Source organism: Poecilia formosa, unplaced genomic scaffold (assembly GCF_000485575.1).
Source record: "Poecilia formosa unplaced genomic scaffold, Poecilia_formosa-5.1.2 Scaffold1, whole genome shotgun sequence".
Classification (NCBI taxonomy): Eukaryota; Metazoa; Chordata; class Actinopteri; order Cyprinodontiformes; family Poeciliidae; genus Poecilia; species Poecilia formosa.
This window is the reverse complement of record NW_006799940.1, coordinates 6,725,282-6,749,874: the sequence shown is the minus strand read 5'-3', so window position 1 is coordinate 6,749,874 and position 24,593 is coordinate 6,725,282. Positions and strand designations below refer to the sequence as shown.

The 24,593-nt window shown below is 38.5% G+C and overlaps 1 protein-coding gene and 1 long non-coding RNA gene across 8 annotated transcripts in view; both read right to left on the bottom strand.

Moving 5' to 3' along the window:
* Positions 1-24,593, bottom strand: part of sash1a (SAM and SH3 domain containing 1a) — a 164,175-nt gene that overhangs the window by 57,069 nt on the left and 82,513 nt on the right. The window contains exon 1 of one of the 7 annotated variants that reach the window (XM_016669618.1): positions 17,023-17,288. The exons of the other annotated variants lie outside the window; for them this stretch is intronic. The gene's annotated coding sequence lies outside the window, so the exon portion shown is untranslated. Of the gene's footprint in view, positions 1-17,022; positions 17,289-24,593 lie in introns of those variants that run through there. 7 annotated transcript variants of the gene reach the window in all.
* Positions 994-22,758, bottom strand: LOC107835836 (uncharacterized). The gene is made up of 4 exons (XR_001661670.1): positions 22,748-22,758; positions 22,665-22,680; positions 12,990-12,996; positions 994-1,941 (listed from the first exon to the last, which is right to left on the bottom strand). It is a non-coding gene; the product is annotated as an uncharacterized LOC107835836 (long non-coding RNA).

The window sequence follows — 24,593 nt, the reverse complement described above, 5'->3', positions numbered from 1 at the left end:
AAGGATCTCGTCTACATAAACATCAGTATGAATGAGAATCAGTCTTTAAACAATGATAACATAATATTGAGCTTCAAACCTCCAAAAGTCTTTGAGGTATTAGCATCTAATTTTATTGAGTGGCTAACAGAAAAAACTGGGGAAAAAAAATAAGTCAAGATAGAGATAGAAAAAGAACGCAGGTATCATTAAAGCAAAACAAGGACCTCCCCCGAGAGAGAAAGTGACCCTGGCTGAAGGTCAGTGACCTCAGAGTTCAAAAATATCTCTAGAGGGAGTCAAGAGCATATCAGCAGAGAGATTTACAGTGTAGCAGGCTGACATCAAGGACACCACCCATGCATTTAAGGAATGCTATCCAGGACCACACTACATCGAGACAAATTACATACTCAGCAGTTTGATAGTGATAAATGATAGTCTAGAAACTGTGCTGTTGCCTGCATGCTTCTCTGTGTTTACAAGGTTCTAAGAAAACATGAATTAATTTCAACAGCACCGATTACCAAATCTTTTCTCAAACATGTTATATATGCACATCCAACTGAATGTGGTCACCCAGACGGCTTTCTCTGAGCATAGACTCTGATCTTGGATCAAGAAATTCACATCATTAATTCATCTGCAAAGGTCTAGCAGACCCTGGCCATTCAAAGTGCTTTTAATGCCATTTAATTCACGCATCGGTGGTCCTTTATTTATTTTTGCACACACACTTTTGCGTGCTTTCGTGTGTTCTGCCGTGCAAACAAAACACCTGGGTGTGTGAAATGAGCAGGCCAGCCTGCCCCACTGTGGTTTCCACACTGTCGAGTTTGTGTGGGAGTTATCAAGCAAGTCCAATTAGCATGAAAACTAATTACTGTTTCCTTGCCTCAGTCCTCCCCAGCACACATGCACATACTCAGTTAAGCAGTATATTAAATTAAATCAACACTATGGTGTAAAACAAAGGTTTAGGGGACCCCCGCTGGCTCTTACTGTGTGTGTGTGTGTGTGTGTGTGTGTGTGTGTGTGTGTGTGTGTGTGTGTTCTAGGTTTCAGTTTTCATAGGGTGGTCAAGCGTAACACTAGAGTCTTTTGAAACCTACAGAAATCTCAACTTTGGATTTAAACAGTGGCATTAGCTCCGGGCAACAGCGGTAAAAGAAACAATGGCAAATGAGGGGTGTAAGATAAAGACACATAGTGATTTCAACACAACAGTAAACAGATAGGAGGTAGAAGAAGATATGAAGATCTGTCTGGGATAAGCGAGTGATGACCTGCTGTGAGAGGAAAACAACCAACATTAACGCTTCACAAACAGCTCTGAGCTTGTTTGCCATGTCACTGACACCCATTAGGAAGAGGGGGTTATTACTTTCATACAACATCAAATCTCGACATCTTCATCTTCTTAAAGTGACACAACACAGACATCCAAAGGGACATCAAAGGTTCCTGAGGTTATCACTGTTTCACAGGAGGCCCTGCAGATGCCGTTGTTAAAGACAAAACATTTCCAATGGAATTTGTCTTCTGTTCACTTATATAAATCAGTTTCTTACTCATTTTGTTACCAGTAAATTCTACAGAAAAATTTCATGTGCAACATACCAACATAAATTTATAGTATTCACAAGTCCATATCAATTTTCTGAATCTGTGAAAAAAAAAATAAAATAAAAAAATAAATAAATCTCTGAGTGCTAATGCTAAAGCAACACACATCTCATCTAAACCCCAGATCTTCAATTTCTCAGTGCAGTGCATTTAATACCACCGGAAACAATTGTTGCCAGACATTTTTCCTAACTTCTGTACTTCTATAAGAATTGTTTTGACTTTTAGCAACTGATTGAAGTTTTTAAGTCAAATAATAGATTGTCTACTCTAAGCAATATCAATTTCATGTATCTAGAGTGAAAGGTCACATGACCAGACCTCTTTACTTCCTGCCTGTAACGCTGGGAAAAAAAGGGGATTAAACGGGTTAAGTTCTTAGATTAAAATACTGTGTGAGCTTATGAGCTGAGAATCTTTTTTTTTTTTTTAGAAACAGGCAAAACTGAATGAACTGCATGTTTATTTAGATCTTAGTGAGGTTCGAATGAGCGATCAGCACTGTGTGAAAGGCCAAATGTTTGGTAACAACCATGATATAAAAAAAGCTATGAAAAGATTAATATTTGCAGATGTACTTGCCCATAAAAAGAGATAGATTTAGCCATTTGTTTGCGTGTTTGTATGCGTGTTGGCGAAGCTGATGTGCTGCCCTTCCTCTAGTTCGAGGTCATAAGACTCTGCTTGCAGCTGTGAGCTGTGTGGCTGTTAAGGTGGCACTGCCAGGCTCTGAGCTAATGTCCAATGTGTCATCTTGGGTAGTGTTCTGGATGATAGGTACTGTTGTGATCCAGTTTCACTGTGTGAAAAACATAAGAGTTTCACAGTCTCAATACTGTTATGGACACACTCCCCAACAATAAATTAGTTATGATTTAAAGAAAAAAATGTCACTCTGAATTTATGAAAATGTCTTTATTTATTTTATTTTTATTTTTTTTTTTTCCTTTTTACCAAGGCAGAATAGTTAATATTGAAATACCTTGCAGTGGTATAAAGATAGAATAAGTGACAATAGATAGCTAAAATTGACTAAATGCACCTTTAATGTAAAATAAAATAGCACCGTTTTATCACAGACCTCTTCTCTAGAGCTTATCAGAGTTCTACATTATCTTGATCCACATGTCTCCGATCACATGACTAACTGAGTTTGAGTTGGTATAACAGGACAGTGTGGTTCCCCCTGCTGTTGTCAGATATACTTACAATCCACAAAACAAACGCCCTGCTCGTCCAGGCAGGAGCGTGTATTAAACTTAACTGTACGTCCTGTTATGTGCAGTCAGCCCGTCTGCCATATGTTAGCCTCTAAGCTAGAAGCTGTAAAAATAGGCTTGGCCTAAATGTTATTAATGACCATGTGTGCTGTGAACACACCGCATAATTATCCCCTGCAGTTTCACCCAAAGCTCAGGTTTATAGTTCTCTACTGAGGTTTCAAAAACCAAAACATACAGGAACATTGGTATAAATGGGACTATTTAGTTCACATACAGAGCAATGTTACTTTACATTTGCACCATGATTTCAAATCTAAAAAGGCAGCAGCCAGCAGGGGTTGATGAAGTATTAATGGACCCGTGTCTGCTTTGTTTCCCCAGGTAAATAGGCCTAGTGCCTGCTGCTTTACACGTTTTACAATTGGTTGGTGTTCAACCAATACTTGTTGCCACGCTTTGAAAGGAAGGCAACAAGTACAGCCATAAACATACTGAACTCTGAAAAGTACAGAGACCTTTTCACTGCAGCCATAAGAGAAAGGCTAAAATCTTTGTGATGGACAGTTTTTCCTGTCACACACTGAAACTGATGCTGGAATACTGAGCACAATTAAGACTGCCCTCACCTACAAAGTAAATAGATGCAGGCACATTGCAAATAACATCTGAAGATAAGTCAAACTTATACGAATCAATTTTCCATTAAGAAGAAGAAGAAGAAGAAGAAGAAAAGTTATGCAGCAAAAGCAAACAAAGCCTGCCTCTCCGTTGATTTATATCCTGCTGCTAGCAGCAAATGCTGCAGACGCAGCTGACATTTGGTTATGTATCAGATGTTATAATGACTTGTTACCGAGCCAGCCCCAGGCTGCTGTGGTACAGACTTCTATAATTACTGTCAGAATCCACACAACCATGTATCTCACACACAACCCACGGAACACAATCTGTTGCATAAACTGGATTCAGTCACTTGCACATGACAGTAAGTGGCTTTAGTACAATTAATGCTGTACAAAAAGAAAAAATCTTATCCACATAATCATGCATCCCAAAAGTCTTAATTGTCCTGTTAATGATGCAGGTAAAATGCAGGGTTGAACCGTTATCCTATACATTTTAAGCATCCAAAAATTAGATGGGACCAAGTTTCTTCAAATCAGATGTTTTTGTCACATCATTTTTTTTTTTTTTTTCCCCAGACTCTTTGATTCCCGCTTCAAATACCGTTTTGGTCCGTTAACACACCTGGGTTTTCTTTAGTATGAGACTTCTTTTTTATTTACATAAAAGAAATCAGAGTTTCAGATCGCCTGCTGAAATATTTGCAACAGTTGTCACATCAGTTATCCAATTTAGATGAGTTCAGTGTGGGCACAAAAGTAAGTGTAGTCGGTAAAAATGTGTGCTTCTGTGAAATCGATCATTTTATATAGACTGGAGTTAAAAATCTATTTTAAATGGACAGATCACTTTGGTGCAAGATTTATGACTTCAGAATATCAGAAGTTACCATTTTTTAACAGAAGAACTTTTCTTTCAGGAAGCGTTTACACATAAATAGTCGGGACCCAAGTCAGCAGCTTTACCACATTGTCATTACGTGCAAAATGTTCAGCTGCTTTTCTGTGTACATTTGAGCCTATGCACAGTTTCTGTCTTTCCAGCTGGATCGCTGTTGACTCAAAACCCAACCACACAATCATAAAGCAAACTGAACCTAACCACTGCGACCAATACTTTTTTGTCTTTTTTTTTTTTTTTACAGGAATTTCCCCACTTTAATTGCTCATCCTGCGTACAAAAATATGAACCCGGTGTCAATGCACACCCAGAAAAATACAAAAAAACTCTTGATATCCCCAATTCCTTTTAAAAAGAGGACCTTGTTTAAAGAGGTTTGAAGTTATCCACTGTTTTCTTTAACAAATAAAGTTGATATAAAGTGAAGACCTGGTTTTATTTCCCATTAAAGATTTCAATTGTTGATTTTTATACACTCCAAGATTTTTTTAAACCTCGACATTTTTTATATAAAAAATAGCTGAATAAATTAAGCAACTTAAACATAACTTTCAATTTAAATTTGTGTTTCCCATCTTTTGCAAGTGACTTGAGCGGCTTATATCCAAGTGCCAGTTATTAAAGACCTTACATTGTAGCTACTGAATGTTTTCAATATAAACTCTCCCACGACGATAGAGCAACGAGGACGGAATAACAAGAATATTTTGATTTTTAGAGTAGAGTCCTTTCACTGGTTTGTGGAAAAAGTTAATAACGGAGGACACTTTTCTTTCAACTGGCTATTTTTTACTTTCTGCATTGTGAGGTTTGTAGTTTTGTCACAGTATAATAGGACCTAATTTCCTCAGCCTGAGCTCCAAATGTTGGATTAAACTAACATTACCAACACATTTCCTAAAGTATTTTAAAACATTTGAATTTTACTGTAGATTATAGAATGCGAGACGTTTTAATCTAATAATTTGATTAGTAAAGGGTATCATAATCTGGAATCCAAAGCTTTAAAAATTTCATTCTGTTTCCATAGATATTTATGTTAAAAAAACAAAACAAAAAAACTAACAACAATGAAGCAGAAGTGACATTTTTAATTTCTCTGAAAAACTGGAGCTACAGTAGCATCTTTCCAAAGGCTGCACCTAAACCTCTGAGGCAGAAACAGACTTAAAGGTTACTATGGCAATTGCCCAATTCCTGACAGAAACTGTGGTGAGGGTTGCTTCAGCCTGACCACAGCTCATTATGGGCTGGTGGGGAGTCACTGTCTGAGATTTCTCCTCCAGACACTTTCTGGAAGCTAATTAACACACATCTCTTTACACCAGCTTACACTCGCTCTGTTGTTTCGTGGCATTTACGTCCCCCACAGATTTTCATTAATACAAACACACAACAACAAACTATGTTAAACAAAACAAATACAGTACAGAGGTCAGTGATCATTAGTGGGTTTCAAGTGTGATCTTCCAGTTAGAGTCAGTCAGTCCACCAGTAAACAGACTGGTCCATCAGCCCATCACCTTTCTGGAAGAGCAAAGCTTCCCTGGAGCTAAGACAGCTAAGCAGGACTGTAGTCTGTTTAAAGGTTAATATGTTCACTAACAATGAATTATTGTTGGGTGAAGGAGCAAATGGTTCAGTCTCAGCTAAACACAACTTCTAACCCTTATTATTAGATGCTTTTACTTTTTACCTGCAGTTATTGGTAAAGTTGTGTTGAAAAGATTTAAAATAAATTCATCTTTAACTGCAGCACATTTTATTGCACTCTTTTTTTCTGAATCCAACCATTAGTTTATCTGCAGTTAATTTAGTAGAAAAAAAAAAAATCTGATGTTTGCAAATTCACCGGCGTCACATTGATTTTCACCCTTTTTGCTTTAAAACAAATAGGGGATTCAAATGTCCGGTTTCTGTGAGGTTTATATGTCATGGAGGCCCATTCATCAATGCCAAATCTGGGCAGGTTTATTTATTTATTAATTTTTTTTACTTTAACTCAATACTTGAATGATGGACGCTGGAAATACATGCATCAAAAAAGGTGAAAATATGCTTTACATAGCTACCTTACAATCTAAGACATCTGCACATGAGGGAATCATCTTTTCTTTTTTTTTTTNTCACATTGATTTTCACCCTTTTTGCTTTAAAACAAATAGGGAATTCAAATGTCCTGTTTCTGTGAGGTTTATATGTCATTATTTGGCATTGATGTCCATTCATCAATGCCAAATCTGGGCAGGTTTATTTATTTATTTATTTTTTTACCTCAACTCAATACTTGAATGATGGATGCTGGAAATACATGCATCAAAAAAGGTGAAAATATGCTTTACATAGCTACCTTACAATCTAAGACATCTGCACACGAGGGAATCTTTTTTTTTTTTTTTTTTTACACATCAAAAATGTGTTTCCTTAAACAAGGAAAGTAAAACCAATATACTGATCTAGTGGGTTGGAAAACATGCTTAAACAAGAAAGAAATTCAGGAAAGAAGGCATCAGAAAGAGTGTCCCTGAAGTACATCCAACCACACACACGCACACGCATTTACAATCACAGGGGGCTGGTGTTGGCACAGACAGTTAGGAGCTGCAGGGCTTGATGTTGAGCCCACGCTGCCTATAAAAAAAATAAAAATAAAAGAGATCCATATCTTGTGGAGCAAAACTAGATTTTTGCAGAGATTAGTGTGGTTTTCACCTACCTGTGCCTGCCCAGAGTTACCTTTAATGTCTTAATAATGCTGAAATACAATAAATAAATAAATAAATAAATAAATAAATAAATAAATAAATAAATAAAACAGCATAGTTAATTTAATTGTGGGCACAAAATTTAAATCTGACTATGAAAACATCAGTCAGAAACAAGACGAAACTTGAATCAACTCTGGATGTCGTTATCTTTAATATTTTTGGAGACTGTCTGATTAAACTGTGTAATTAAAAAAAAAAAAAAGAAAACAAAAAGAGCACAATCAAAGCCCCTTTATGAAATGTAGCGTTCCCTCTTCTGTTTGTGAGTCTCAGATACCATCAAAGTCATAAAAGACAAACCTATCAAATGATCTAAAGATGCACCTGGCGGTTTTTGTACAGGTATTAAAGCAAATACAAGCTGCTTAAAATTTTTTTGTGAGGACACCAAGGGGACACAGCAGCGATATTTTACCTGTTTTGCATTGCTTTCAACATAATCTTGTTCCCAAATTTTCAGCTATTTCTTTAAAAGAAACTAAAACACAACTCAAATGCTTTCATGCAGCATCAACCAAAGTGCAGAACTAAAGTTTTAAGGTGTGGCACTGAAGTTTAGGTGGAGCTGGGAGAAAGCCCGGCCAGGTTTGCATTGCGTCTTAACATTTAGCCGACGCATCCTCTGTGAGACATCCGATCTTCTGTGTTTATGCAGGCAAATGTCTGGTGTTAGAAAGTCAAACACATGTGGTGGAAACATGTTTACAGCTGTGGTCTCACTTTAGCCTATGATGTCATAGCATAGAAAAAGGCGGAAAAAAAAAGGGGGGGGTTTCTTTGCATGTCAATTAAATCTTTTAATTTCCCATTGTGCAACTGGAGACAATAGGACAAACTTCAAATTTTACATCTCTTAAAAATAAACTTTTTTTAGGGCGTTTATAACAAAGAAAAAGAGCTTAAACGAGGACAGTTTAGGGCTTTAGGACCAGAAGAGGAAGGAGAAAAAGTTTGAAACTCCACAGCTGAAGTAAGAGCTCCCCCTGGGGCAGAGCACCAATAATACAGTCAGATTTGGCCAGGTCACGTTAAGCTGGGGCCATTTTAATTTTTGTCTCCTGATGGTCTCTCTGTCATAAATTAGTGTACACAATGTTCCCTTCTAAAGCCTTCAGAGATTTTCAGGATTTTCTAACGTTAAAAAAGAAAACAGGAGTGGAAGAAAGAGAAATCACTTCAGGTAAGAGAAAATATATGCCTCTCAATCTGGTAAGCAACCAAAATTTTCACAATTATCTGAATTCCCTTTCCCGCATGTTCTTTGGCTGGTGTTCTTCCCAGGCTTTACCTTTAGCAGCACCTGCCTACCAAAGGGAAATCTATTCCAGCGAGGATGAGTGGAGGGCTGATTTATCTCCCATCTGATTACAGTTTAAAACATCATGCAATATCAAGAGATTTAAAACTGCGTTCCTGAACGTTTTTGTGTTTTTTTTTTGTTTTCCCCAAACACATAAACACATTAAGAATCTAGAAAAATGGGATACTGTCCTAGAACAACTCAATTATGACTGTTTGAGTAGCAGGCTGTTGAATACAGCTATGCCAGTGTTAAAAAAAAATGTTCTGGAGATGGCGCCAATAATTTAAGTTGAGATGTCAACATGCTTTCCACGAAATCTCAAACCCTTCTCCTTTCTTCACTCTTTGACTTCCAAACCAAAAAGAACATTTGCAAAAAGATTATTTGTTGGTAAAATGTAGTTTCTGTCTTTTATTTCAAGCTTTGATTTTTTTAATTAACCCAATTAAGAGCCAAATAGCCATCTTCATCTTTGAGCTTTATTTTCTCCACTTTGCATTAGATGAATAAATGAAGAGCAAAGACGCCCGCCACAAGATTGTAGCTTTTTCAGATAACTTTCATTAGCAATCCTAGTTGCCCGTTTATCCAATTATCTGTTAAAATAAAATGTTAAGGTGTGAGCATGTAGAGGTGTGTTATTCTTGGCAACAGGGACAAGTGAGTATTCTGCTGATGTCAGATGTATTTCCAGTTGCACCTATAGCAATTCAGCATTTCCATGGTAACAAGACAATGGTTGATCAACCATTCTGCATCATTCCAGAGACGTATTAGCAACAGAGGAAAAGTTTTTTTTTTTTCATCCCATAAAGAAACAAGCTTCCTGACGTGAAGCCAGCATGTAAAGCCATGAACCCCTTGAAAGACGAGGACCGAGACCGAAGGAGATCGGATAAATAGCTGCTGGGAGTTAAAGGAAAAGACGAGAAATACACAGACCCCGCTTGTCTGTTGTGTCCGACAGCCATAATTATAGTTTAAGAAAAACATGACAGACTGAAACTTTACACCCCATGTAAGCAAATTTTTGTTGAGAGAACTCGGTGACCTCCACTAGCAGGAACAGTACTTCACAAACAGCCTCGGTGAAGGACAAAACAGTGAGCAATCAATCTGTGAAGAAGTCACATCAGCAGCTCATGATTTGAGGAACTGAATATTTCAGCTCAAGAAACCCACAACTTCCCCCGCTCCCAAAGATGCTTTGTTTTATTTTCAGAGTGGATGACAGAGCTGTCTAGTTGATTTAACAAAGTGCATTTATGATTTGATTGCTTCTTGTCTTTTGAAAATGTAATCCAAAATACAAAATGACCTAAAAAGTAGAATTTCTCTTTATCGTCAAGAAAAAAAAAGATAGAAAACAGTAAAACAGTTACAGGCCTCTGGAAAGACTTTGGCATATTTTGACCTCACTATCTTAGTTTTTAACATCGTCTTCATTGTTACTAAGATAGGCTGTGCTGGGGAGGGATGAAAATGTTCCATCTGAACCTACAAAATGTAAAAAGGAACCTGCATTTCCATCTTAGTAGGAAATTCTGCACAGATGCTAAAAGTTGCATTGCAAGTGTCAAAACTTTTTTTCATTCATAACTGAAGCAGTTTATTTAATCAATCAGAGCTATCCTCTCAAATGAACTTTAGCCATCTGCCTCCCATTGCTCTAAATATTCTCAGCACCAGATGTGAGGTGCGTGTCCTTTCTTGTGTGTGTCAGACCTTCACCGTGATTTGTGCTGTCTGTGAAGTATCACATGCATGGGTTTAAAGTGGGGGCAGCTTTAGTTTTTTCAGCCGGGATACAGAGTGTGAGAAAGTGCTAAAGGAAAGTGCTAGCTGCAGCTGATATGGGCCCCCTGGGACATCCCCTCTGCTGAGGTCATACTTCACTCTCCAACTCTCGTACATCAGTGCTGACATCACCATTGATCTACGCCAAGCTGTTGCCATGGGTGACGTAAATGCATGTTTGTGAGTGAATGCTTTGTGTTAGGAAGGATCGTCAAATTTTATTGGAGTTACAGTAGTGCAGATGGACATGTTGCAGGTTTTTCTAAGTCTTTACAGCTGATGAGTTATTACTTTAAAAGCAGTCGATTATAAATCCTAATTCCTTTAATGCATCCATGCATGCAAGCTTTTTTCTTTTGTGGCTGTGGTAAACTGATGAATTGGCTGTTTAACCATCTCATCCAGTTTGAGGGGAAAAAAAACAAAAAACAAACAAACAGCTAAATAAGCCAGCATTATAAAACTTAATCTAAAAATTGATGTAAATATTATAACTAAAATTAAAAACAAATGTTTTATCTTTCATCCGTGAGCCAACTTATGAATATTATGTATTGTTATGCTATATTATCTTGTTGAATTATTTTGTATATCTCAATGGATTCAGTTAGGACAAGAGAGGAAATGTTTCATTAAAAAAAAAAAAAAAAAAAAAAAAACAACAACAAAGGTTTTCCAATATATTCAGATATTGTGAAAGTCTTAAACATCCATTAATTTTATTTGGTTCTACAGTCCCACAATTTCTTTAGATTAGTATTTATTTAGGCTTTCTGATTCTGTGACATATTTATAACACCTAGAATGCATTTTGTTTTAGTCTGTTTTAGGGATGCACAATATTTGAAAATGTAGCAACGTTGTAATTGGTAAATAAAGTGATAATGATATTGTCCCGGAATATCAATTTTCATCTTTTTCTCATCTGTGTCTCCAACACTCTGTTGTTTGGGGAATATCATTTGTGTCCAGTGTGAACATCTGCTGCCATAGACTCTGTCCAACTGGCTAAATTTGACATTAGATTGAAAAATGCAAGTTAACACTCGGAATATATTTGCCAACAATTATTACACTACAGGATGTCCTTTGCGATATCAATTTTGGACAAACTGATGTTACGATAATGATATATTTGCAATAAAACTGAAAAGACACACTAAAGAGTGCTGAATATGCATTTTCTTTAAAGCTTCCAGGATTAAACTCACACTATACATTTATTAATTTTTAAACATGTGATAAGTACCGGTACACCAACAAAGGTCTATTCTTGTCTGACTCATCAGTATTGGGAATAAAGAATTGGACATCTACAAAGCTCCTAAATTCAATGCCAAAAAATTCTACTTAATGTTGACACCTCTCATAAAGACAGTTTTATGTTCTCAGGTTAAATGTCAAATGCAAAACAATTAGACAATTGGCATACACCAGTTAGATGGTCAATAAAGATAGCAAATCTCTCAGGTCTTGCGCAGGCATGCCTTTTAGATGCTGCTCATCTGCTGTAAAACATTTCATTTCTGCTCTGACCCTCCTCATCCAGTTCTCCATTTTTATAAATTTCACAATTTACTTTTAAAAGTCACAATACAAAGCATGCTGTTCACATCTAGGTACAAGGACAGAGATAAGCAAAAAAAAAAAAAAGCAGCCAAAGGTCAAAGAAAAACAGAACCTTCAAAACGCTTTCATCAAGACGACTTTAAAAGACCATAAAAAAAAAAAAAGTTTGGCTCCTGTTATGGAATTTATTACGATATTAGTGGTGATTTGAAACTTTTGTAGAGTAATGTTGCTGTCTACAATAATAGTTTTTTCCAAACGGTTTACCGTGGATGATTCAGAAAAAGCCATCTGCTGTTGCACAAATAAAACATGGCAACCGTGAACATGTTTTAATTCAGTGTGTGGCTAGGCTCGCGTTGCGTTGCCAACATCTGTGTTGAAGCCGCCGCCACCTCCTTACTGTGCCAGCCGATGCACTGAATCCTGGGAAGTGAGGCAAGAGTGCCAGCAGTAATCAGAGCTCTTTGTGTCCGCACACAGAGCTGCCTACAATGCATAATGGCTGTAATCCGCTCCCCTCAATGTGTCGTGAAACCTGTGACACGCTCAAAACTCCAGAAATATTCCAGGCTCCGTAACTTTTACAACATTACAGCTAATCAGGTTTAAAATGCAGGCTTCGCAGTAGCGGCAGAACCACAGAGAGTTGCACAACGGAGCCAGAGCTTGCAACACTAGACAGATTTGGAATTGTAAGAGGATGGATGTAGTCTTGAAGAGAAATTTGGCTTTTTGTGCACCCCTCTGGGGGAAAAAAATAAATAAAATAAAGCTTACATGACACTTTGAGTTAGTACAAATGTACCACCTCTAGCCATATAATTGAAAGTATATATATACACCTATTAATGAATGTGTAAAACAATGGATTTTATCAGCTTCATTTCTTCTTGTTAATAATCATTATTACAGAAGTAAATACATGCTTGACATAAGAAACACAATGTATCCATATCAAAGTAAATGCAAATATGTAGGGTAATTTGAGTTCTAAAGAATTTCATCTCGTTCCAATGCATATTCCCAGGCGCCATAGACTGACAAAGGTGACTTTCACAAGAAAATTGAGATGAACCGGACAAATTGCGGCAGGATCAAAGCCGGAACCATGAAAATGAGTAGGTTGTAGATAAAACGAACGAGGGAGCAAGATGTTTTAAATGCAGCTCGGAAAACTCATCTTTTCCCGTAATAAACGAGGCTGCTTTAACAACATCAGAAAAGGAGTGGGCTCAAGAAAATCTATTTTAGGAATGAGGGCACATAAATTCAATTGCGCTTGCGGAGCTCACAGACCATGTTTTAGTCACATCAAGATGTTGTATAACACAGCAGCTTGAAAGAGATTTACAGAGCTTTTAAACATTGTGTCGCATTACAACTATAAACCTCAAAGTATCTTGTTAGAATTTTGTGTAAAAAAAAACAAAAAAAAAAAAAAAAACTACAAAAGCGCCAAGTAATTGTGAAATGGAATGTAAATCAAAGATTGTTTTTTTGTTTTTTTTTCTTTTACAAAAAAAACACAGTTTAACTTTTTACTCAGCCCCTTTGTGTTAACATTGTAGAACCACTTTTGGCTAAAATCACAGCCTCGAGTCACTTGAGGTCTGGAGGTATGTCTCTACCAGTTGTGATAGAAATTTTGTTTGCCCAATCTTCTTTACTGAGCAACTCAAGCTTAGTCTGTTTGGAAAGACTGTCTACACAGCCAATTCCCAATATTGTCACACATTCACAATCTTGTCTTAGCCATGAGTGACTATTGTAGCCCTGAGTTCATGTTTATGATCATGAACCTGTGCTATTACAGCCTCCAAAATGTTGTCTTTTATTATTGTCACTTAAAAGTTTTAGAAAAGTCCATGCCCCTGATAAACATAAGCATGCCACACCTCCATGCATTTTTCACGGGGAAGATGTTTTCAGAATTCTGTAAAGATTTAGTTTTATGTCAAACACACTACCAAGCTTGATCGCATTTGACCAAAACACCAATTCTGTAACCTTCTTTCAGCAACAGCTTTCTTTGTGTTGCTTTATTGTAAAGTTGTAGAGTGCATAATAAAGAGTAGTCCTGTCATGGGATTCTACTATCCGAGTTATGGCTTTCTGCAAATCCTCAAGAGTTACCAGAAGCCTTCTGGCTGTTTCCCCAAGTAATTTATCTCCTCGCTCTGCCAAGCAGGTTTGGCAGATATAATTCTTTTTTTGTTCATCGTTTTACCAAAAAAGGCCTAAATCTATGAAGTCAACCTAATTCTGTATGGCCACAAAATATGGAAAATGTCCATAGCTACATGCTCATTGTAATTATCAATACAGTGTTTATTGTTGTAGTCACAATAATCTTTATGTAGTGTTGTCTTGCTCTGGTTTCGTCACCGAGACATTATTGCATTGCACAATGGACGTACATTGTGCGTCCATTCATAGAATGCTATCACCATGACCAAAACAATCCTGAGTGTTCTCACTGAGCCAAACACATCACACTGTTCCCTGCTCTGAATTGTTGGCTGGCACGCAAACAGTACACTACTGTACAGTGCACCGCCTGTTGTGCCTCATTGGCTGTAGAATCTGAGGCAGTGATGTGGTGTAAGGCGTGTTGGCTTGGCACTCATTGCACACATGCCACCTGCATCATGGCGTCATTCCTTCTAACTTTTTCATCACCCGGAGATGCACGGTTAGCGACAGCCAGACATAAACCGAAAAGCAGCGTTGCAGGCAGACACAGACCAGCTGCACAGACAAGAGAGACATGGCTGAATCACAGATGCACATGCGGTAGAGGCTGCACAGTCAAACCGTTCTTCGGAGGCTGCGGACGAAGTGATGTTTGTGCTTCATCACTGTCTCAGTCATAACAAGCGCGCAAAGTCAGAACGTCGGCTGAGCTGCAGAGAACCTCCAAACGGAAAGCAAAAGACAGCTACACATTCAAAGAAACTCACCTATGGTTTAATATTGTGCATGTCTGTGCACACCTGTTGCCATGGCATTTGGCCCTGCCATGGCATGAATAAACAGCCACACAAGGGCCTGCCCAGTACTGGCACAAACTGCAGCACAGTTGGCATGGACAGTTTCATGCATCAGAGGAAGAAAAGAAAACCTGATAAATCCCATCCAGTCAAACTGGAGCTTCTTTTAGGTAGAGCTTTTCATTATGGTTTCATGGAGTTTCAAAGCAACAGAGCTCAAAGACAGAAAGGGATCTGAACTTGCGTTGGCAGCTAAGGCCTCGTTCTGCCAAAGCTGTCACTGAAGCGACAGTACTTTTTTTTTTTTTTTCTTTTTTTACAAAAGTGACAGACATCAGTTGTCTGGTTTGGTTTTGACTTCACTTGCACGTGGCTTGCGTACAACACAATTTTTAGAGCAATCAACATGTTCACCTCAGTGCATGAATCATAAGGGGTGTTTTCTCACGTGTGTGTGATTACAACATTTTGTGTTTCCTCTTCCAAATCGGGCAATCACAATGACACTGTACGTCAGCTCTTCCTGTACAAAGGGAAGTCTACTAGGGCTACTTTGACCTAAGAAAACTCCCTTTCCTCCAATTTCATTCCTTCTCTCTTCTCTGTGAGTCCCCTCACATCCACAACTCCCTCCATCCGTTGCCTCTTGTTTCTTGTCAGCTGGTGGGGAGATCCAGATGTGAAGGCAGAGGGAATTGGACAGGAAAAGGAGAGGGAGAGAGGGACAAAAACAGAAATCTACATCCCCTGGAAGACAGACTTCATTGTCCAAGACTCTCTGGACGAGGCTTTTACACACATAGACAAAAACAATTATGTGCACTGAACAATGGAGTCCCTCTGGACAACAAGGACCGATTGTGCTCTCCCTTGCAAAAGTTACAGCTGCCAGTTTCACAGTTTGTTTGTTTATTTGTTTTGCTATTTTATGTGATCAACCAACGCAAAGTAGTGCATAAATGTGAAATATGGATAGGTATCAGGGAGAACTAAGCTTTTAAAGAGTTACATCTTCAAAATTATTAAAATTCTCCATCATACCACTCCTTAAATTGAAACTTATTTTCAATTTCTTAGCAAGTATCAGATGTCAGAGGTTCTACTGATTATACTGGGCAAAAAAAAAGAAAAAAAAGAAAAAGAAGAATGCAGATGCTCCTTTACCACCTTTTGCTTCTCAATGTCAGTAAGCTTTCTGAAAAAAAGGGCTATTGCACTTTTCCTAAACTTAAAAGAGAGACATTCTAGGCTGTTTTGAAATGCTTTGGTCACAAAAAAAACACAATGATGATGATGGTGTGAAAAACGAAAATGGTACATAATTGTCAAGTAGGCATGGATCGGCTACCTGAATCAAGGTGTGTCAAGGTTTTAAAATGTTGCCGTTTCAAAATTAAAGGAATATTCCACTGTACTGTTGCTCAACTCTGTAAGAGATACCACAGAAAGCACAAACTTTTCTACAGTTTTTCTCAGAGTGTTGAGAAAACAGTAGTATTTGCTTCTGTCCCACCTCTTGCTGCACACTGCTGAGGGGCTGGCTGAAATAAGGCTTCTACTCTTGCTGACAAAAACGATTGATTAAACTGTTTCAAAATACTTTGAGTCACAAATAAATAATGACAGTCTTCCCCAGGACAAGGACCACTGCTCAGTCTCAATCATGTTTGAAGCTCAACACAAAGTTGTTAGAAGCTGATGGCAGGAACAGGTTACACATACACTGAACTTACCTATTACTCTGAGATTTTAAGCTGTAACTGCTTAAAATATGTCAAAGTTATATGAATCTGGCTGATGTAACAGTACATTTCTTCACATGTACATGACTAATAAGTTAATTACGCCTACATAAAGGCCAAGATGTGGAATTACACACAAGCAATTAAGGGGAATTTCTACACAATGACAAACACAGGCAAACTAAACACACCCATTGATCCTGGAACCATGTGAATTAAATTAATCGAATGAGTCAGCAAGACAGAGGCTATTCAGTCATGTGCAATGTTTGGAAAAAAAAAGGCTCAGTACAGAAACACACCAATCCAAACAAGAGTTTCTCCATATCCCTTTAACAATCCGCCACATTAACTTTTGTTGCTCAAAAGTCAAACAGCTTGATTGCTGCAACATGTATGTCAACCCATTCTCCTCTGGCAGAGGAGAGAAAACCAAATTAATGAGGCAAATATTTATTCTCAACAGAGGACCCCAAAATTTTAAATGTCAGTACTCACCGTGAAAATCTACCGAAAGCCTTTCCCCAGTCCGTCTGCAGAGTTAGCACAGACTAACTGCTGAGAAACAGGAGCAACAAGTCGAGCCCAGTGGAGAACAATGCATATCTGCCAGAGTTCAGCACAGCGTAAGCAGAGTGGAGACACACAGCGGTCCAGTCATCGGGGCCGCCGCTCACATGGGACGCTCCGAAGAGGAGGGAGATATGAGAGAGAGCGATGGGAGAGTCTCACTCAGCCCAAAACCAAAGGAGGGTTCTTGCACTCCTTTCTCCACGTCTTGCAGCCTTCTTTCCGAATCTGTCTTGAGCAGTCTCAGATTTCGTGTCTGTTTCAAGTTGGCCTGGCCTTCCTCTGTTTGTTCCCTCCCCTTTCCTTTACTAGCTCAATTCTTCTGGGTTTTTTTTTCCCTGCTTACACACACAGCATCTCTTTGTTATCTCTGTTATTGAGTTATGAATAGTGAACAAAGTCCTTGATATGTGTCTCTTTATCTGGGTTAGCGATGCAGGGTTGTGCTAAGACACAGCTAAGTACAAATAAAAAGTAAAAAAAAAAAAAATAATCATCACAGGATTGTTTCTCGTCACTGACCTTACATGCAGTCACAGAAAGCAAAAAAAAATAAATAAATAAAAGACAACTCAGATTGTAGTTCCTTCTATTTTGCGCCCTTCTCTGATGTCATCCCCTTTACTTAAAGCCTTCAATTCAAATGTGGCCCAGAAACTACACCGCAGAGGGATAGAAGTAGAAAAGCAGTGAGAGAGAACGAGAGAGAGTCAGAGAATCTGATACAGCTAAAAGTAACAATTATTTGAATGAGTCACTCAGCAGAAAGGTTTTTTCTTTTTTCTTTTTATTCCGATGTTAATTTAAGAAAAAGAGGAGAAGTCCAAAGAAGAACACGGAAAAGTTTGGGGGGGGGAAATCGGCTTATTCTGGAACGCTGTGCCTTGTGAGGACTCCCAGAGGTCACAGGAGAGGAAGAAATGGGAGAACAGAGAAGGAATGGAAGACAAAGGGAGGAGAGACATGGGCTTGGATGGGTACCAATGTACTTCCCATCATCTAAAGTCCACCCTTTAGGATGCATTTAACCAAAAAGATTTGATGACAGAACCAAATAACATGAAGATAACAAACAATCATTAAACAGAGTACATAAATACACAAGATAGTGGATTCTTATATTTATATATATATATATATACATTTATGTCCTAGTTCAAGACGGACCAGAAGGAGTGTTTGTACGACACAGCGATGGATTGGAACGCAGCGAGATGGACCAAACAGACTTCCTGAACATCACAGGAACCAGAAGTTCTGGTTAAATGTTTCATTTCTCTTCATAGGGTGGTCATTAATTCCCCTCTCTGTGAACCGGCCATAGCATCTCTGGGTTGTCATGGGAACACTTTGCCAAAACACCTGAAGCTTGTTTTTATTTGTCTGGTTGTCTGGCTTCATCTTATACCCCTAAACAAAAACTTTGTATAAATACAGAAGTTCTGTAGTTGTGGAGAACTGCAACTGCAGATATTGTTCTAGGTCATAGAACAATATGACCAGGCTTTGGAGATTTGTACAGATTTCTGTTGGAGGAACCTACAAACACATGGCTACCCATCTAAAATTACAGGCTGGGCAAGAATAGCATTAATCAAAGAAGCAGCAAAAGAGGAATTTGGTAACCAACAATGGCTAATCACTTATGCCTTATGCACTTATGCTGCTGAAATGTGCTATACAAATAAAATTTGATTGTTTGATTGATTGATTGACTGATTGACTGATTGATTGATTATGCCACAAATCTGCTATTTGTGAAATAAGATAGCTTGAGCTAAATACAGGAGAATCCTGGAGGAAAACCCATTATGGACTGCAAAAGACGAATAAGCATACAGCCAGAGCTGCAGAGGATGCGACAGAATGGCCCCGGTCATGACTCCGAACAAAATCCAAGAGAAAATCTGTGTCGAAACTTTGAAGTTGAGGATCACGAAGCAGTCTATTCAATCTGACTAAGCTTGTGCTACATTGCAAAAAAAAAAAAAAAAAAAAAAAGAATGTGCAAAGTTTTCAGCATAAAGATATGTAGAGCTGATAGAGGTTCTATGGGTTATTGATTCAGTGGGGTGTAATGCAGAGCAAAAGCACAGATCAATTTTCCATTTTTTATATGAAAAATTTGCAAATCAAATCAAGGATAGCGTGCTTATGTTGTCTATAACAAGATCCAAATTAGATACATTAACCTTTGTGGTTAAAAGGTGACAAAATCTGCTATTTTTAACCCTTTTTCACGGCCATATATTGCTGCACCATACATAGGATGCTTTCAATCCAGTGACACTTAGATTGACCCGTGTAACCACTTCGGTAAAGTCCCATTGCAGCAGACCTGCATCCTGTTTAGACCTGCCGTCACAACATTTAGAGAAGGAAGCGTACTGAAAGAGGCTGAAGTAAACATGCACAGAGAAGGAATTACAGAAAATCAGGCTGAAAGTGAATCTCTAGGATGTGCTCTGTGACCAAATTATATAAACAGACAGTTTTCTTTACAGTGTATACACATACTTCCCATCTGACAAAATGTGGTCAGCTATCGCGGTTGAAGTGGTTGGAAAGCACATTTCCTGTGTATGAAGTCAAGTATGTCGAAGAATGTGTCCAATTTTTTTTTTTTTTTATTTCGAGCCATAAAGCAAGATCAGTGAGTTGTGTTCAGCACACCATCATGTTCCAGCCTTCAGATCCCAACAATCCCAACACAAACATATAAAGCTATGTGAAAAAGGATTTCTCTTATTGATCCAAGCACACTAGCACAAGGGGTGCTCATTATGGAAATGTCTGCCAAACATGAGTATGCGAAACATAGACACAGTGAGAATGTGCTTTTTTTTTTTAGGCGTCTTTAATGTTCGGTATCAGCAGGTGATGGAACATCAAAGAGCCCCTGCATCTGCAGAAACAGAGCCACCATTGAATGCATGCAGATCAGCATATTAGCAGACACACAGGAAAGTCATTTTGTTTGAAGTAATGGGTAATCATTTCCATAATAAGCAAAAAAAAAAGTCCATTATGAAAGTATAATGTAGCTTTTCAGCTTTCATAGGACGACTTTTCATTTATGGAGTTACAGGCCTACGATTGATTTAGGAGAACAGCACACACAGTCATCAGAGGCATAAATGTCACGTTAATCCCGGAGATTTTGATGATTACTTTGATCTTTTCTTTTTCCACAAAGGCTGGTGGTACATAAGTTGAAAAAGTCCTGTCCTTATTATACAGTCATGAATGGAGACTGATTTTCAGCTGTCCACAAGGAGAAGCAAAATCTACTTTTACAGTACAGTCAGAATCACAAAGACTCGGCTTGAAGGACAAGGCGGCGGGGCTTTCAAATGAAAAAAAACTGGACCAAAACTGAAGGATGGCGGTCCCAGCATTACGATGCTAGATTAATTTGCTGGCAGAAAATCTATCATGCATTATGTAGCTGCCACCATCATCACTGACACGTGCGCAATGCACAAAGCAGATGAAATGTTGAACTATCTGACTGGTCTCTCCAAACATAATAATTTCACTTCCACGCAAAAGAAACCTGTTGAAAAAAATTTAAAGATTAGTTTACCCTGAAACTGCAAGGGGTATGAATAATATCAGATGTAACTGTAAATGGTTGAAAATTGAAATGTAATTAACTGAAAACAAACTAAATTAATTACCCACACACAAAAAAACAAAAAAACAAACAAAAAAACAAAAAAGCATTTATCACCCCAATTTCTATTTATACAAATAAATAAAAGCTAGTTATACAATTTATAGAACTCTCTTTCAGTTGGCATATAACTCAGTCACATATTTTAAATTGTTTTAACTACTTTTTGCTCACCTATGAGAGAAAAAAAATCCCTTAGTCTGAGTCTTGCAGTCACCACAAATAAAATAAAGAGATCCCTCAACTTCACCAAATTCCATGCATACTGATACAAGATAAAAAGCAAAACACGTATCAAGTGATTCAAAATCAATTAGAAGAAATTAAATAGGCCATTCAATTACTTTTTGAACCAATCTTGTCCCTCCTGAGGCAAACAATCAAGCCAGAAACAAATTAAATCTGAAGATGACTGCTTGCCGTAGGTCTTATTATACACTGGGACTAGATGACAGTATTTGGCAGCATGTGTGAGAGCTGCAAAGTATAGACATGTCATTTTCCCAAAAGACTTTATGAAATGACCAAATGGATAGGTTCTTTACCAGAAGGACTCGTGGAAAGGTCAGAAACAAGTTAATACAGATGAAGAGAAAAACTGTTTAAGTGCTTTCAATTTCAGTACAATTTTCTGATATTTCAACACAGTAATGAATAGTACTTTTCTTTGTGACCAGTAAAATGAGATTCAGTGAAACAGACCCCTCTAACATGCAAGGCAAGACAGACAATGCAGACAGAGGAAGTGTTAGATTATGACAGACTCACTGTCATAATCTAACGTAATCAAGAAGGATTGCAGAATCTTGAGCCATATGTTGGTGCACTTATTACACATGCAGGAATTTTTTGTTTTTCAATGCATCAAACTAAAACAAATAATAATGATAATAATTGACAGCCCCATAATGGTCAACTTCAAAAGAATTCATGAATTTTAAACCACTGGCAAAGAATTTAGCAGCAATGCCACATTGCTGCTAAGTGCTTTATATGCATCTGCATATAAAGCAATTTATATGCAAATGCAAAACAAGCGTCGGTGCACAAAGCTAGAGAATAATCAGCACAGGGATCATCCACTTAAATGGCCTGATCCACTAATATAGACTGCCATTAATGAGCTAGCAACCTTTACAAACAAACTCATGAGCAAAAGGCGCAAGAAAAACATTGCATGCAAGATTTTTTTATGTATTGTGTTTCGCTGTTTGATTTTAGACTTGATTTCAATGACCCCACCGAAGAGGTTGAAGCATACTGCCACAAGGGGGCAGTAAAGATCTGGTTTACTACAGTCATGTGAAGACAGACATGAGGAGAGATACTACACCAAGTCATGCCAAAGCAGGGAGTGAACGTGATGAAAGACCGCAGCAGAAAGCAGACAAACAGACGGAGCCACAGAGCACAAAGAGCCGAGGTTTTAGAGAAACAGTCCAAGACGCTGCTCTCACACAGAATCCCTTTACAAGACATGTTTAGGTACAAAAGCTCGAAAGACAGAGCCAACACGGATGTAGCAACAAAAAGCGAGGCGAGAGGGGGGTAGTTTCTTCTCTGCTTATCAAGCCACTAAATCAGGCTGCTGGTTGTGGGGACATGCTCTGTTTGAGTGGCACCAGCAAGCTTGGCTGTAAAATTAAATGAGCAACCATTCTGTATTCCGCATTAGTGTCAGCGCTGCAGGCTGTGTATGGGTCACCGTGTGTGTTGATGAAGAGAGACAGGCGAGCTGGAAAACATAGAACCTCCATTACATTTAGCCTGGGGGGGGTCAAGGAATCGCAGAACCTGGGGTCCAGCATGTGAAACCGCACTGAACTGTTTTTTTTTACCCCAAACAAAGTGGAGGGCGGTAGCGGAACCAGAAGGTCAAGTCGTTTCTGGGTACGAGTGTCATGTCAGTTCTTTCAGATTGATAACATTCACTCCAGCTTTTATCACTTTGGTCTAGTTGAAATATTTAAGCAACACTTAAACTGAACTGCAGCAATTAATTAATAGCCAACAATGGGTCATTACTTGAAGGTTTTATTTGATCTGAACTGTGCAGACGTAAAAGATACGGCGCTGTGGTAGATAATTGGGAAGCACGACTCTTTCTGGCGGTTTCTAGGGAAGAAAGATGACTAACTGTCTGAGAGACATCCCACTTGTGGTCACAGTGAGAAATGGGCAGTTTGAGGGAAAATTCTGCAGACCCATTTTCACTGCGACCAGAGTTTTTCACACAAAGAATGAGATCAGCTGAAAAAAAGATGAGGCTGTGCAGCTGGACCATTCTCTCGACAGCAAGCCACAAGTAATGCCACTAACAGTATATTCTCCCTCAAGCTGATCCTTTTAGGTTGCTTTTGTGTCACAAAGTACTTTTTTGTTTTTTGGGAGTTGGAGGGGGATTTAAAAAACATTAGTCTTTTAACAATATACTCAGGTCTTTTGAATGTCAAAGTCGGCAGCTTTTTTGTCATTCAAAAGGGGTGAAATTTTGTTTAAATGTGAACGTAAAGCTCTGAATATGAAGGTGGCACCAAGGAGGCAACAAAGAACAGTAAAGATAAAAGTATAAGTAAACAAGCACAAGCCCAGAGGTTAAAACTGTATAAAGAGATCGCCGTTATCCGTACGTAGACAGATTTTCCCTTCTGTAACATAAATGATCCCTTTGACATAAAACAGCATTGTATGCCTATTAACATACATCAATCTGAAGCATGAGATTTAAATAATTTTATAAGTGTTTATTCTGATCTGTGTCAGGGTTAGTTGTGGCAGAAACAGAAAAAACCCTAAATTGAGCAGTAAGACTTCTGCAAATCTTTCACCAAAATTTGCACAAGCCACGGCAACATGTTATGCATTTGCTTTAGTTTGTAAATAATTGGTGGCTAGAATGCCAAGCAAATATTGAGCGCCACTAATCTCTCCCCAGCCTATCTTGTCATAAGTCACTGTCTTTATCTGTTCCCAACCTCCTTCCCCCTTTGTTTCACTCCACCTCAGAGCCCAAAAAAAAAAAAAAAATCATAGTTCTGGGAATATGCTTTTCAGTCCAGAATAGCAGAAATCCAACCAGAGAGCTGATGATTGCCTGTGATTACAGTCTGAGCCGCTTGTCCGGGCTCATCTGACCGAGCCTGAGGTAACGCACCCTCCTCACTCGAGTCATTAACTGGAGAGCGCCGAGGCTATGAAAGGCTCGCCAGGGAGCCAGTGACACGTTTCCTTCACCTTGACATCGCCCGGAGGTTATACCATTCATTTTGGAGTAAAATACTGTTCTGGGAGGTGAGAATCATGTGAATGAAGGGCCTGTGATACATAAAAGGTCTCACAGTGTGGGGGCGCTTCATTCCCTTGGTTCTAGCCGTTTAGTGCTCTCTGAACTATTGGAAGCTGCCAATGAAATGGAGAAAGTAACTGTGTGTGAGGAAAGGGTTGGACAGTTTGGGATAGACTGCAAAGCCTCCCGAGGCAAATTTCTGATAGTGGGTTGTGTAAATTATATATGACAAAAACTGCGAATCCATGTGGAATCGAGTGTCAAATTGTCCACAAGAGTGAGCAGTTTGAGGGTTAATGTGATGACATTATTGGCTGTGATCGCAGCTAGAGCTTTGTCCTGCGTTCTGTCTCGTCATAACCGCCTTCTTTCTAAACTGATCACCAAAAAAACCCCAAAAAAACAGGACCATGAATCCAAGACAAGAGAGCAAAAAGCACACTAAAGTACTTTTTAAGAGTTATACATCCTGATTCATCAACTGATTTCCAGTACACGTCCCTCCAGATTCTGCAGGATGATCAACAACCGTCTGTC